The sequence below is a fragment of the Eumetopias jubatus genome, unplaced genomic scaffold (assembly GCF_037043125.1).
Source record: "Eumetopias jubatus isolate StellerSeaLion01/CBP00866 unplaced genomic scaffold, mEumJub1_p1.0 scaffold_3, whole genome shotgun sequence".
NCBI classification, from domain to species: domain Eukaryota; kingdom Metazoa; phylum Chordata; class Mammalia; order Carnivora; family Otariidae; genus Eumetopias; species Eumetopias jubatus.
In genome coordinates, this window is record NW_028274809.1 from 123188948 (window position 1) to 123205456 (window position 16509).

At 34.9% G+C, this 16509-nt stretch overlaps 1 protein-coding gene across 3 annotated transcripts in view; it reads right to left on the bottom strand.

Annotated features, from left to right (window-relative positions):
* Window positions 1-16509, bottom strand: part of KATNAL1 (katanin catalytic subunit A1 like 1) — an 83463-nt gene that overhangs the window by 43831 nt on the left and 23123 nt on the right. The gene's annotated exons all lie outside the window — the stretch shown is intronic.

Consider the following 16509-nt stretch of genomic DNA (forward strand, 5'->3'; position numbering starts at 1 on the left):
ACTATCAATATTATATGTAAATGTTCTTATCAGCACTGCTTGTAATAGCAAACACCTGAAAACAACCCAATGTCCAGTATCAGAACAGATACATAAATTATTATATATTCACATAATGGTTACAATATACATGTGAACATGAATTATAACTACATGCAACAACGACAGATGAATCTCAGGACCCTTATGTTGAGGGAAAAAGTTAAGTTCAAAGGACACATATAGTAAGCAACATAGGATACTGTTTGGGGACACAAATATATGTACTAAAAGTAAAGAGAGGCAAGGGAAAAATAAATCCCAAGTTCAGGACAGTGTCTTACTCTGAAAGGGGAGGATGATAGAATGCAGAGGAGCTCATAGGGGGTGTTCAAAGGTAATAGTACAGTTCTTTATCTTAAACTCTTTGGTGGGTACATAGAAACTACTGTATTGTGACTCCTTATACCTTACATAAATTTTAATTATTCACATTATCTACTCAGTAGTTAATAAAACTTTAAATGTGATTGTACTACACCACCACTAAGTAAAAGATCTGAGCACCTAAAAAGTGAAATTATAGAGTTGCTACAAAGTTTCTGGCATGTTCCGGAAATACAGATGTCCTAGTGACGTGGGCTCAGAGTTCACATCCTTAGTTGACCTACTAGATTACTGCCTGGCAAATCTCCATAAAACATCAGGCAACAGAGAGAAAACTGTCTTATGTCTGTATTATAGCACCACTCTTCTGTGGTTCCAGAAGTCAAAGGGAAAAAGACCTCTTTCAAAGAGGTCCTTCATTCCACACCATATTAAGAAACAGGGTCTAAGATACTAACACAATTTTCTCCAATTGTTATACAGGCTACTTCTTAAGATTCCTATCTATTGAGCTCTATTTCTTCTAGCATTCTGTTTAATGATTACTCTAGTTTTTTTGTTCATACATTGTTAGAATTCTGGTATAAGAATAAGTAATTTAGAGCAAGTCCTAGATATGCCCAAGAACATAAGCCAGATTGCTTAAAGTTAACTTCTGGAAAAGAAAGCAAAATAATCTTATTTTGCTATTATATTAATCTATTACCTATAACTCCAGAAATAAACAATGAAACATCTCTTTCCCTATCTAATAAAAAGATAAGAAACATAAGTTCCAATTAGTTCATAATGATACTTTTGCTATAAGAACTTGGGAGTTAAATATATGAGACTTCTGAGTCCAAGAGAAATTGTTTGTTAAGAAATCAGGAGGCAAAAAACAAAGCTTAAATAGAAATGAGAGGACCTATGATTTGAAATCAAACATTAAAGATTAAGAATTTTAATGTCCACTCTCATCAAATACCTGACTGCTATTTTTTCAAATCAGTAAAGTTATTATTTACCTAATAAGTATAGGAAATGTGCTGGATGTTATATTGACATAAAAACACTGCAAACACTATTCCTACCTTCACAGAAAAACAGCATGGTGATCTGAAGTCAGCATTAGACCTAGAGTCCGAAAACCTGGGTGCCTTTTTACTCCCAGGTCCACCAATTACTGATTATATAAGCCTATCACTTAATATCTATAAGCCTCACGTTCTCCCTCTGTAGGTGGAGATGATAATACTTCATAAAATTTGTAAATCTATTTTTCATTGATATAACTTATGTTCAGTAAAATGTACATATGTTACACAACTCAATAAATTTTAATACCATATAACAACCTGTAGATGAAGACAATAGAACATTTCCCACCATCCCAGAAAGCTTTTTCATGATTCCTCTTAGCCAGTGTCAGCCAGTGAGGTCAGCACTATTCTGACCTTATTATCATAGATTAGTATTACCTATCTCAGTTTCAGAAAAATGTAATCCTACAGTACATACTTTGTACTTGGTTTCTTTCTTTCAACATTACCTGTGAAATTCATCCATGTTCCTGCAAGTAGCATTGAGTTTATCTTTCTTCAATGTTGTGCAGTATTCTATTGTGTAAATATAACTACAATTTATCTATTCTACTGTTCATGAGCACTTGAGCTGTTTTCCATTGGAGAGTATTATTAAAGCTTCTATGAATATGGGGATTGTGTTCATGGTAAACATAAGCATTCATTTCTTTGGAGTATGTACCCAGGAATAGAATTGCTGGATCATAGGGTGCATATATAAGATTAGCTTTAGTAAATAGAGCCAAACAATTTTCCAAAGTGGTGATGCCATTCTACACTTGAATCCACAATGTATGCGAGTACCAGTTGCTCCATCCTAGCCATTCTGGTGGGGTGTAATGGTATCTCATTGTGGCTTTACTTTGCCTTTCCTGAATGACTATGGATATTGGGCACCTTTTCAACAATACACTTACTGGACACATAAACATGGTCTTTTGCAGAGTAACTTATTCCAGTCCTTAGTACACTTTTTTTTTTTCAATCAGTTGTCTGACTTTTTCTTATTGACTGTCATTCTTTATATATTCTAGATACAAGTCCTTTGTCAGATATATGCATTGCAAATATCTTCTCCTAGTATATGGCTTGCCTTTTCACTCTCTTAATGGTGTATCCCCTGATGAAGAGAAGTTCATAGTTTTAGAATTCTGATTTATCAATCTTTTGTCTTTAATACTTTAGTGTCCAGTTTAATAAATCTTTGCTATCCCAAGATCATCATAATATCCTTCCATGTTTTCTTCTGGAAGTGTTTTCTTACTACCTTTTCTATTTTAAGTAATGATCTATTTCAAGTTAATTTTTCTATAGAGTATGAGTTAGGAGGGGTAAGATTTCCCCCCCCATAAACATTCAGTTAACCCAGAAGCATTTAGTGACAAGACCCACCTTTCCCTACTGAATTGCAGTGACATCTTCTTCATAAATCAAGTGACTTCACAAGTTAACCTTTCATGATAAGTTCTAGTCCCAAAAAAGAACTTTAGAAATTTTAGTTGTTTGCTATCAGATTAAAAACAAATATTTTATGATGATATATTCAGGAGTCTGTTCAAAATATTAAGTTTTTCAATAAATACCTGAAATCTTAATGAATACAAGACATATGCTACACAATATGAAAGGCCACATTAAATCTTCCCTACTACCTAACAAACAAATCAATCACATCCAGAAACACACTGAATACTATAGGTCATACTGATAGGAGTTGTTTTGTATCCGCAAGGGTAATTTTTGTACTCTTCAGAAGCTCACTTTGATATTTAAAATATTCAACTTATTAAAGTTAAAAAATGCAAAAATTCAGTTATTCCTTAAAGCTTATAGATTCAGCTTATAAATCTTTCCCGTATACAAAAGTGGCAGATTTTAGAAGTCATTTTTAAGATGCTTTTACATAATGTTTGGTCCCATTTGATACCTGGTTAATTAAATGCCACCAAAATTTTTTACCTACATTTATAAATGTAATATATTTTATTTCCTTCTTCGTTCAACTGTCTTACTCAATAAAGCATAATAATTTACATATAAATATTTTTAAAAGCCTAGTAAATTAGACTTATAAATAATATAAGCTTAAACTTCTCCTAATGTTCCCCAAAAGTACTTAACATAAATTATGTAAAAAAAACACAGATCTCCATTATTCCATAATACATTTTAAGTTGGAATTGCATGCTTATCATCCTCACTAGCCATAACAAATAGGCACATATCCCTTAACAGAAAAATATTATTACTGCAGCTTTGATTCTCTTAGACATTTCTATTCTTAATTCTAAATCTTCCTGGAGTTGAAAGATGCTTAGCCACTACAGAAGACAATTATCATCCAAGTTAACCAAGGTAACATTTAACCAGAAATTTCAGCTGATATGAGATCTGAAGCTATAGACATTCTCACACCAAATATTATACAATCCTATTTAGTATCATGGGGGTTGCCTTCTTAACATTTTGATAATTATCCACAACCTGACAGCTGGAATAGTAACAAAATTTTTGTCAGCAATTTTGATGGAACACACTAAATCCTTATTTAAAGCTGCTACGCCAGTCATTCTATCACTTCAAAGGTGGGGGGAGAGGGGATGATAACATGACTAACTCATTAGTCTAATGGTTGAATTCCACCACTCTCAGGAAGGTTAATTACTGTATTGTAACTTGCTCTTCTTTATCTAAAGATAGACAAGCCTTGTGTTTTCCATGTAACTCTAAAGGCTTTTAAACTTGAAAACCTTAAAATACTCCATTTTCTGCCTAACTCTAAAGACCTTAAAACTAGAATGGACAATGGCATTCTTACAGGGGATAAGGGCTACACAACTTCTACAAATATTAAAATAATACCAGCTGAACTTTAGATATCTCATAGTTCTTTGTCTAGCGTATAGTCAAGTTCTAAGATTATTCTTAATCTGAAAACGCACAGACACAAAAAACAAATGAGATAGCCTCTGCATCCAAGAAGCTTAAAATTTATCTAAAAACACATCCATATTTTAAGAATTATACTGAACATCCCTTTCTGTCCACACATAAATCCTACAACTAAAGCCTTGCTGAGGAGTTCCTCACTAAACTAGAAACAAGAGTCCTCAAAGCCAACAAACTATAGGATAAAACCTTCAAGAACTTACAATAATAGAAATATTTTTAAAAAATGTAGGAATTCTGGATAAAATGTAACAAATACCCTTCTATATACACAGGTGAGCTTACCAGAGGGTAAGAGAAATATCTAATGGCCAAAAAATAAAAGAAAGCTGATGGCATGGCAGTCCTTTAGGGTTTCCAGGCCTCACACACCTAACAGTGCGAAATTCAATGACCACACAAGACCGGAGACAGGGTCCCACCAATCAGAGAAGTTGGAACTGAGACTAACACATACAGCCAGCCCCATCAAGGGACTGCGTCTTCAGTGAAAGGGCTGAATCGAAAACATATGTGGAAGAAACAAGTACATCTGTTTATGTGGGCCTATGTTCCATTATTTGTGGGGTGAGGCCAATGTCTTCCCTGGAAATGGTAACTAAGGTCCTGCTGTAATGTGATCTGAGGTGCAGTTTTATACTACCTGAGGCAAAGAAACTTACCGAAAAGTGGTCCTGGGCAGGTGACATCCCAGGGCACCTGGCTGAAGCAAACACAGACCCTCTCGGGAGTTACGTCCCTCTAAGAGACCTTAGAATGACTAAAATCTTGAAGAGACATTCTTAACTTTACCACAAACAAGAGCCAACAGAAGTTAAAAAAAAAAAAAAGGATAAAACTCCCAATAACTTCAGTTATAGAATATAAAATGAATGTTTAAGGTGGTTTTTAAAAGCATGAAGAATTTGAAACAAAAGAAACACAAGTCTTAAGTAGTATAAGTAAAAATAAATTCACACTTAGATAAGTCATCACAAAACTGTTTAATACCAAAGACAAAAACAAAATCAGGAAAACAACGGGAGAGAAAAGATATCTATCTACAGTTAGACTGATGACATAAGCCAAAAGACAAAAATAATACTATTACTAATGTCATCTTCAAAACACAGAGAAAAAATAACTGCCAATCTGGTGTTCTATACTAAAACTATCATTTCAAAGTGACAGGAAAATAATGATATTTTGAGGCAAAAATTGAGGGTTTACCACTAAGAGAGACGCGTGTAAGAACTACTAAAGGATATACTTCAAAGAAGAAATGGAATCTAGAAGGAGTGAAATGCAAGGAATGGTGAACAAAACAATTAGTAAACACATGAATAAATCTAAATAAGTATTTTATTCACTCACTCACTCATTCAACAAATATTTATTGAATGCCTACACTGTGCTGAGCACTATTCTTGGTGTTGAGGGTACAGCAGTAAAAAAGTCAAAGGCTCTGACCTTACCAAGCTTCCAATGTAGTAAGGATGATAAACAATAAACACAAACTATAATATTAGGCAGCAGTAAGTACTATGAAGAAAAATAAAGCAGAGTAAGGGGACAGAGTGATGACAAGTGAGGGGGTAAATTATTTTTTAATTTTCTGAGTACAGCTGACACATAACATTACATTAATTTCATGGGTACAACACAGTGATTCAACATCTCTACACATTATGTTGTGCTCACAAGTGTAGCTTCCACCTGTCACCGTACAAAGCTATTACAATACCACTAACTATATTCCCTATGCTTTACATTTCATCTGCATGACTTATTCACTCTTATAAATGGAAGCCTGTACCTCCAACTTCCCTTTCCCCATTTTGCCCCTCCCCCTAAGGGGACAAATATTATAAATAAGGTGGTCAGGGTAAGACTTTCTAGGTGACATTTGAACAAAGACCTAAATAAGGTGAGGACATTAGTCATCTAAATACCTAGCGGGGTTGGGTTGAGGACTAGGGGAATGGGTGATGAAAACTACAAATATTTTTTGAGCACATCCCATGTGCCTGGCTGTTCTTTACACTTTACTTGTATTCAATCATACAGTTCTCAAAATAAACCCACAAGGTAACTGTAGCATTGATCCCCAATTTACAGAGAAGGAAAATGAGGGAAAGACTGAATGGCTTGTCCTCACAGACACTAAGTGACAAAGTTAGGATGAACCCTCAAAGTCTGGCTAATTATCAAGCTCCTGGCAAAGGAAACAGCCTTCCTAGAATCTGAGCTCCTGGAGGGCAGGAATCTTCCTCCTTCCTCCTTCCCTTTTGCATCCATAGTGCCTAGTACAAAGTGGGTGCTGGGTATGTTGAGCTGAACTGAATATATAAAGAGCAGAGGGATGGGGACTAGCGAGAAAGAGTTAGTGATTAAGAGAAAGAGGCAACAATCCAAAAAGAAAAAGAGGAAGAAAAAAGGAATACTGTAATGTCATAGAAGCCCTAAGAAGAAAGTTCCTATGAAGAAAGATGGTAAACATTATCAAATGTTACAAAAGTTAAATATAGTAAGTCTTGAGAATAGGCATTCCATTATTAAATTAGGAAGTAATCTTCAAGAATTCAGTCCCAATACCACAATGATGGCGATCCAAGATTTCTAGTTATTCTGGAAAGCACGGCCGTGAAAGGTGATACGGGTACACATGACGGCAGTTTGCCAAAGGAGCAACGAGAGGGACTGACAGTAGCTCAAGTGCAGCAAGGCAAAGATTTTTTCCCAAATTTAAAAGTAATGTGTTAGATTTCATTCTGACTTACCACTATCTTGTTCCCATTCCTTAGTTTATCTCTAATGAATTAAAATTTCTATCTTTCAGTTGTCTTTTCTGTAACATAAAAAAAACGGTAGAAATACCAAGTTTTTAGGCACTTATTGTAATAAATATCTAGAATTCCAAAATAAAGGTTTCAAATGAGTAACTGCATTCTACAAAATAAGACAAATGCTCCCTAGAGAAAACTTAAAAATAAAAGAATCAAAATAATATAAAATAGCCAAATAAAATGACTTCCCACTCTTAGGATACTTTTGATCAGAACTTAGACCCTGGGAAAACATCTGTTCCCTCTGTCCTCACTCTCAAATGATCTTGCTTCCTTTCTTCCCTCATTGAAATAACCAGAAGAGAATTTCCATAAATGCTCACCTCTGTATCTACCCACTTCTCTACATCCATACTCTATTAACTACTGGCCTTCCCTCCAGTTACTGTGAATCAGCTGCACTTATACACTAGACCCTATCTCCCTTTGTCCACTCCAGCACATTGCCCCTGATGTTGTCCCCTCCATCCCTGGCATCAATGGCTTCCCCCTCCCCTGCAGCATGCTCACCAGCCTACAAACAGCCTGCCAGTCCTCTCTTCTCTAAAACAACAAATCTTGGGCACCTGGGTGGCTCAGTCTTTAAGTGTCTGCCTTCAGCTCAGGTCATGATCCCCAGGGTCCTGGGATCAAGCCCCACATCAGGTTCCCTGCTCTGTGGGAAGCCTGCTTCTCCCTCTCCCACTCCCCCTGCTTGTGTTCCTGCTCTCGGTATCTCTCTCTCTGTCAAATAAAAAAATAAATAAAATCTTTAAAAAAATAAATAAAACAACAAATCTTGGCTGTGTCTTCCCCAACTACCACTCAATTTCTCTGCTCCCCTTGTCAGCAAGACTCAGTGAAAGTATTACATATACTCATTGTTTTCAATTCCTCTCTTCCCATTCTCTGAACCCACTCCATTTTTCAGTACCATTTCATGAAAACTATTCATCACAGTCACCAGTGAGCTCCATGTTGCTAAATCCAATACAATTTTCAAATCCTTATCTTACTTTACCTACATGCAGAATTAGATAAAGTTGCTTAATAGAACCATGAAACCTTAACTTCTTCTAAAAAAACAGAGATGATAGTAATAGTATCTATTTTAGAGGATGATTGTGATAATTAAGAAATAAAGCATGTAAAGAGTTTGTTAGCACAGGACCTGATTCACAATTAGGAACTCAATAAATGTCAGTTACTGTGGTTAATCAACACTGCTAGCTGCATTCTACCAACAATCTAAAAATAAAGCCACTCCATCCTCCAGAGACAGAATTTTAGAAGAGAATAGGACTCTATTCTCTCTAAAAATGAGTATAATCCCAACCTGCCAATCATATTAGACAAATAACCTATTCCACCATATAAAGAATGACATTAAAATTTCCTTCTTAAAATTCCTTACTTGCTGACAGTTCCTAAATAACTAAGACTAACCCTAATCTCTCTCATTTCCAGTTCCTATTAAACAGCTTGATCTAGCAATGTAATCATCTGCTCCAATTTTTCTCTCAGTTCTCTATATTTCATTAATCACCAAATCCTATCCTTTTACCTCACTAAAGGCTCTCACACTCATTTTACAAGACCATATGCTTCAGAGGGCAAGGAATGTGTCTGTTTCTGAATCCCACCATATCCCCAGCACAGTACTGGGATATATGACACAGTAGTTGGCATATAATAGGTGCCAGCACCCTAGCTCAAGCTTTCCAGGATGCCTACATTATTTTCTCTTACTGGTTTCTGGAGGCCAAGGTCTGTGGGGGTGTCTATTACCTTTACACTTTCCACAAGGCCAAAGATCATGCTTAGCATATGGTGAATGTTCATAAAATATATGTTGGATATATCAATGATACAGTGTTTTTCTTCCTAAGACTTCAAAACAATTTTACAAAACAATCTCATCATAATACACATTTTACAGGGGGAACAATGAGGCAAGGAGACGGGAACTGAACTTGGAGGACTACTCAATTAGTAGTGGAACTGTTAAAAACAAAAACACACACAGAAAACTTGCTCTCCTGACTCTTGATCCCAGGAAAATAACAGCAAGAGCCTGGATGAAATGTCTATAAGGATGAGATGTTAGTCTACTCTCTTATCAGTACCTGACATTGGCCTTACTTGATCTTTTTCCACTGCAAATTGGGACTTAAAATACTAGCAGTAACTTAATCTACTTTGGTACCCAAAGAAACAAAGCAACAATTTTAATACCAAATCAATAAGAATTTCCTCTTTGCTGAAATCCTAAGAGTAGCACAAATTGGATAAAAAACAATCTTACTGTTTCTATGTACAGAGAAACACATTATGCCATTTTCCTTGGTTCCAGATAAAACAATAGAGGGCCTATTAGAATTCTATTTTACCTATACAGAATAAGCCAAATGATTAATTTCAGGCTTGTGGATCCTATTCTTACTGCCATCTGTCCCAAAAGCTGTAACTTAAAAAGACTTAACACATTTATTTTTTAAGTTGAATAAAGAAGAGTTTATTAAATATATGCTATATCAAATATTGCTCCAATGCACAAAATCTGTTCCACTGCTTCACATCTCACCAGGAGAGACCATTTTCAAATGGCCTCTTTAAAGAGAATTCACTTGGGCACCTGGGTGGCTCAGTCAGTTAAGCGTCTGCCTCAGCCAAGGTCATGAATCCCAGGGTCTTGGGATCAAATCCCACATGGGGCTTCCTGCTCAGCAGGGAGTCTGCTTCTTCCTCTCCCTCTGCCCCTCCCCACCATTCATACTCTCTCTCTCAAATAAATAAAATTTTAAAAATAAAGAGAATGCACTTAATAAACTTACATGGAAAATATTATAAGTAATTTAATTAATACAAAATACCCTTTAACTTAGGACACTAAGAATGATCTGGAGGCTCCCTCTTTCTGGAGTTTAGTTCTAATATTGCCACTATCTCCTATTATAAGACATTTGTAGCTCAATTTCCTCACATTTAAGACAATGAATCTAATTCATTTTCAAAGATTGTTTTGATTAATCCAAGCAGCTGCTAGTGATTTAAAACAGGATCCTGATTAAACTCAGCAGAGGCATGACATATAAGGTATACCTTGAAACAATGTGGCAAACCATGCTGGAGACCATAGTCTACAAATTACCTTGGTGTGCAGAAACAGAGACAGAGAAATTTTGTGTTAGAAGTCCATTAAGTGAAAAGGACAGACCCACAAGCAGGGTTCCTAAATTAGTAGCTAATGCTGAATACATCAGATGCATCCCAGAAACATTTTATACAAAACAAAGTAAATTATTATTTTCCTACTGATTCACACTGTAATTTCAGCAAAAGAAATTTCAGCAAAAGAAAAAAATTTAACTATATTTAAAATATCAATACTTATTTCATTATTTTCAGCTTTATTCTCTTATAACCTCTAATAAAAATTTAATAAGTAGATGATAGATCTATGTATGTATAGGATATACAGATATACATTAAAACCCACAGATATCACTGAATATGTGTAGGAAAGTAATGCAGTAAAGTGGACATAAATAAGTTGAGAAGATCTGGGTTCAAATCCTGGTTCTGCCACTTACTTGTTCAGATGACTTTGGGAAAATAACAAACTCTATAAGCTTCAATTTCCTCAGCTGCAAATGGAGTTCATAATAATAAGTTAGCAGTAGTAATACGGGTAAACAATAATAGTAGCTATTTCATGGGATCCTTGGAGGTTTAAATATGGGAGGTTATAAAACATATAGTAAGTGACCAATAATTAGTGTCATCCCTCCCTGAAAATGATCACCAACTTCACAAGACCTGGACATTTAAAAAACCATTATCTTCTCTGCCAGAGAAGACAAATATTCAAAATGTTTCAGAAAACAAAGGATTTATGCAGAATGAGCAGGGAGGAAAGTTATCATTTTTTAATTGTTATTCTCTTATTACTTATCTGAAAAAAATGATAGTACTTCATTCCAGAGTTGCCCATTCATTTTAATTATTCATTACATGTCAGTTACTGTCTTACACATTAAACTCTTTTTAGTTAATTCCATGAGGTAGAGATTCCCATTTTACATAACAAAACTAACATCTGGAGAGATTAAATAACTCGCTCAAGGTCCAGAAGCAAGTAAGTGGCAAGAACAGAATTCAAACTTGGATCTCATGGACTTAAGAGTCTTCCCATTGAACTAAGAATATCTAAGGAATATGTCCACTAATCACTATCTCTAGGTGAAAATTTCATTACGTTTTGTTTTATGTGACCTGTAGAAGAAACAAAATTGTAAAAGAAAAATATATCCTACAACTCTAACCTCCCAAAACTTTCAACACTAAACTTACAATCTTAAAACTTACACTTATTTTATCAGCCCATGAATACTCAAGGTTTTATACAGAATTCCTTCATCAGTAGAACCTTGTGAAGTTTTTAGGTGTTTTTCCGTGGTTGCTGATGATACACATGGGAATGGGAACCTTTATCCCCCCCCAAACAATATACAGTCTTGGATTTGCTTTTTATTCTGATCTAAACAATGGATACTATATCCACTGTATATAGTATAGAAAAAAAAATACTATATACAACGTCTACATACAGGGAAAATTTCTTTTAATTTAGTATGGAGAAAGGAGGTTCATAGAAATACATTCTGGTCCATTCATCTGTCGCTTTCATTAAGAGTCAGGATTAAAACACAAGCATAAAAATAAATAATTTCTGTGTTATGAGCATCTAAGGGAGGACAAATAAAAGGAAATAATGGCATAACATTTCTCTAATAAGGAGAAGTTTTCAGGTAAGTATTCATCAATGGGCAAATGCCAGCCACACTTTTTTATTCAGTTTGAGCCACAAATATTAGAATTAATATCTGTGGCCACTGTTTTTTGAAATACATCATGGTACTCTAACAATTATTTCCTATGTTGTAAATTATTCCCAGGACTAAATGACTTCACTGGCAAATTCTACCAAACATTTAAAGAAGAGTTAACACAAATCCTTCCCAACTCTTTCAAAAACATCAAAAAGAGAGGACAACTTCTAAACTCATTTTACAAGGCCAGCATTACCTTGATATCAAAGCCAGATAAGGATACTATAAGAAAACTATAGACTGATATCCCTAAGGAATACAAAAATTTTTTTTTTAAGATTTTATTTGTTTATTTGAGAGAGAGAGAGAGCAGATGAGTGGGGGAGGGGGGCATGACGGGCAGAGAAAGAGACGGAGAAGCAGACTCCCTGCTGAGCAGGGAGCCTGACTGAGCCACCCAGGTGCCCCAGGAATACAAAAGTTCTTAATAAAGTATTAGCAAAATATTCACATTGAATATGAATTCAACAATATATTAAAAGGATTATACACCAAGACCAAATGGGATTTATCCCTGGGACATCAGGGTGGTTCAACATACAGAAATCAACACATTAACAATAACACATTAACATACAGAAATCAACACATTAACAATAAAAAATAAAAATCATATGAACATCTCAATAGATGCAAAAAAAAAAAATTTGACAAAATACAACAGCCTTTTGTGATTAAAAAAAAAAACTCCACAAGGACCATACCTCAACATAATAAAGGCCACAAACAATTAAGCTCACAACTAACATCATACTTAAAAGTGAAAATGGAAAGCTTCTGCTCTAATATCAGGAATAAGACAAGGCTGCCCACTCTCATCATTCCTACTCAACATAGTGCTGGAAGTCCTAGTTAGCACAATTAGGCAAGACAAAAAAAATAAAAGGCATCCAAATCAGAAATTAAGAAGTTGTCATTATTTGCAGATGATACGATCTTATACAGAAAAAGCCCTAGAGACTCAATCAAAATTCTCTTAAAACTAAAACAAATTCAGTAAAGTTGCAGGATATAAAATCAACATACAGAAGTCAGTTGTGTTTCTATACACTAACAAGGAAACATCTGAAAAGAAAGACAACAATCCCATTCACAATAGCATCAAAAACAATAAAATACTTAGGAATACATTTAACCAAAGAAGTGAAAGATCTGTACATTGAAAACTACAAAACTTTAAAGAGAGAAATTGAAGAATACACGAACAAATGGAAAGATATCCCATGTTCATGGATTGGAAGATTAATATTGGTAAAATGTCTATATGACCCAAAGCCATCTACACATTCAACACAACAATCCCTATCAAAATTCCAGTGGCATTCTTCACAGAAATAGAAAAAAAAAAAAAACCTAAAATTTGTATGTAACCCCAAAAGACCCCAAATAGCCAAAACAATCATAAGAACAAAGCCAGAGGCATCACACTTCCTGATTTCAAACTATACTACAAAGCTTTAGTAATTAAAACAATATAGTACTGACATAAATACACACATGGAAACCAATGGAACAGAGCAGAGAATGCAGAAACAAACCCTTGTATTTATGGTCACCTGATATTTGACAAGAGAGCCAAAAATACTTGATGGGGAAAGAATAGTCTCTTCAACAAATAGTGTTGAGAAAATTGGATAACTACAAGCAGAAAAATAAAATTGGACCCCTACCTTACACCAGTCACAAAAATGAACTTGAACTGAATTTAAAAGACTTAAGCGTAAGACTTGACATCATAAAACTCCCAGAAGAAAAACATGGAAAGAAACTCCTTGACATTGGTCTTGGCAATGACATTTTGGATATGACATCAAAAGCACAAGCAACAAAAGCAAAACTCAAGTAAGTCTACATCAAAATAAAAAGCTTCTGCACAGCAAAAGAAATAATCAAAAAACGAAAAGGCAATCTTCTCAATGGGAAAAAATATTTGCAAAACATGTATCAGATAAGGGGGTTAATATCTAAAATACATAAAGAACCCCTACAACTCAACAACAACAACAACAACAACAAAATCCAATTAAAAAAATGGGCAGAGGAACCAAACAGGTATTTTTCCAAAGGAGACATCCGAAATGGCCCACAGGTACAGAAAAAAACTCTCAACATTACTAATTATCAAGAAAATTCAAATCAAAACCACTATGAGATATCATCTCACACCTGTTGGAATGGCTATCATCAAGAAGACAAGAGGAAAGTGTTGACAAGACTGTGGAGAAAAGAGAACACTTGTTCACTGTTAGTGGGACTGTAAATTGGTTCAGCCACTATGGAAAACAGTATGGAGGTTCATCAAAAATTAAAAACAAGGGCGCCTGGGTGGCTTAGTCGTTAAGCATCTGCCTTTGGCTCAGGTCATGATCCCAGCATCCTGGGATCAAGCCCCGCATCAGGCTCCCTGCTCAGCAGGATGCCTGCTTCTCCCTCTCCTTCTCCCACTCCCTCTCCCTGTCAAATAAATAAATAAATGATCTTAAAAAAAAATTAAAACAGAACTATCAAATGATCCATCAATTCCACTGCTGGGTATATATCCAAAGGAAATGAAAACATGATATGGAAGAGATACATGCACTCCCATGCTCACTGCAGCACTATGCACAATAGCCAAAATATGAAAACAATGTGTCTATCAACAGAGAGACGAGAATAAAGAGGTGAAACACAACATAGTGTCTATCAACACATGAATGAACATACATATATGTGTATGTAATGGAATATTATTCAGTCATGAAAAAGAAAGAAATCCTGCCATCTTCAAAAACATGGATGGACCTTGAGGGCATTATGCTAAGTGAGATAAGTCAGAGAACAACAAATACTATAGGATCTCTCTTATATGTAGAATCTAAAAAAATCAAAACTGTAACAACAGAATTAAATACCAGGGGCTCAGGAGAATTGGGAAGATGTTTAAGGGTACAAAGTTGCAATTAGTGGATAGGTAAGTCCTGGAAATCTAATATACAGCATAGAGCTAATATATAACAATACTATATTATAACTTTCAAAGGTGCTAAGAGACTAGATCTTAATTGTTCCCACCAGAAAAAAAAAAAAGATAATTACATGACATGATGGAGGTATCAGCTAATGCTACCATGGTAATCAAACTGCTATATATATATATATATATATATATATATATATATATATATATATATCTCCAATCAACACATATATACACCTTAACTTACATAATGTTATATGTCAACTGTATCTAAATGAAGTTATTGTCAGCTTTAAGCTGTAAACTAGAAATAGACCTCTGAATTAATGACTTTCAGAAAAAAAAACTAAGGTATTTTATCACACATATATACACAAAATTTTCAAGTTCTGATAAATCAAAATGCCATTATTTCTTTTTCTCGGTATTTAGTTTGGAACTTCCATGGTAACAACCCTATGACTCCTGAAACGTTGCCTTTTGAGAAGATAATGGTAACCTTAATGCAAAACACCTGAAAGTGGTTACATCTGTGAAAAGGGCTGTATTGTTGTAGACCTTAGAAAGGAATCATCATCTAGTGTTTTTATAATGGGTATCATAAAATTATCTGTAACTCAGTGGAAAAAACCCTGAAGGAATAAATTAACCACTTTTCATAGTTCTTTAAATGCTTTTAGAAAACTTCAAGAGAGCAACAAGTTAAACACATGATCATAGCTACTGACCAAAGGGAAATTTATTTTCTATGATGCAACATTCTGGCCACAATACCACTTCATAATCAAGGAGACTGAAAGCCAGAAAGCCCTTAAACTCGGATCCGGACCTAGACTAACTTATAGGTCAGGGTCTCTCAGGCCTCAGTTTTCTCACTGTGAAATTAATGGAATTATTCATTCAATGTTGGTTGAATGCCTATTATGTGCCAAACACTGTGTTAGCAATAAAAGTTTATTTGTTATTTGTTTTGAGCAAATAAAAACATGGCCCTTGCCCTAGCAAAGCTCCTAATTTTGTGAAGAGACAAAGAAATGCAACATAGTAACTGCTATGAACAAACTGCTGTGTTTGAGCAAACTGAGAAAGGCTGCAGAGAAAAAAAATACAGTTGAGCTGAGACTGGAACAATGACTATGAGTTGCTCAGATGGGGATCATGGGAATCCCCTGAAGAAAGAATAGACTGAGCAAAAACAAAAAGGAAAGAAGAGCAAGAGACAGGTTTAATATAGATGATGCATAGGCTGCACATCAGGGAGATAAACTTAGAGCCTGATATGCCACACTAGGAAATCTAACCTTTAACTTTTAAGGAATAATAAGGTTCATTCTACACTATGACTCTGGAAACTGGCTGTGGGCCCGACCAGATGAATCCAATTTGTCCACCATTTCATCTAAAGTTGTTAGACTCTTTTAAAGCAAAAAGTTTTAAAGCAAAAAAGCCATCCAAGTTTTGATGCTGACAGAAAA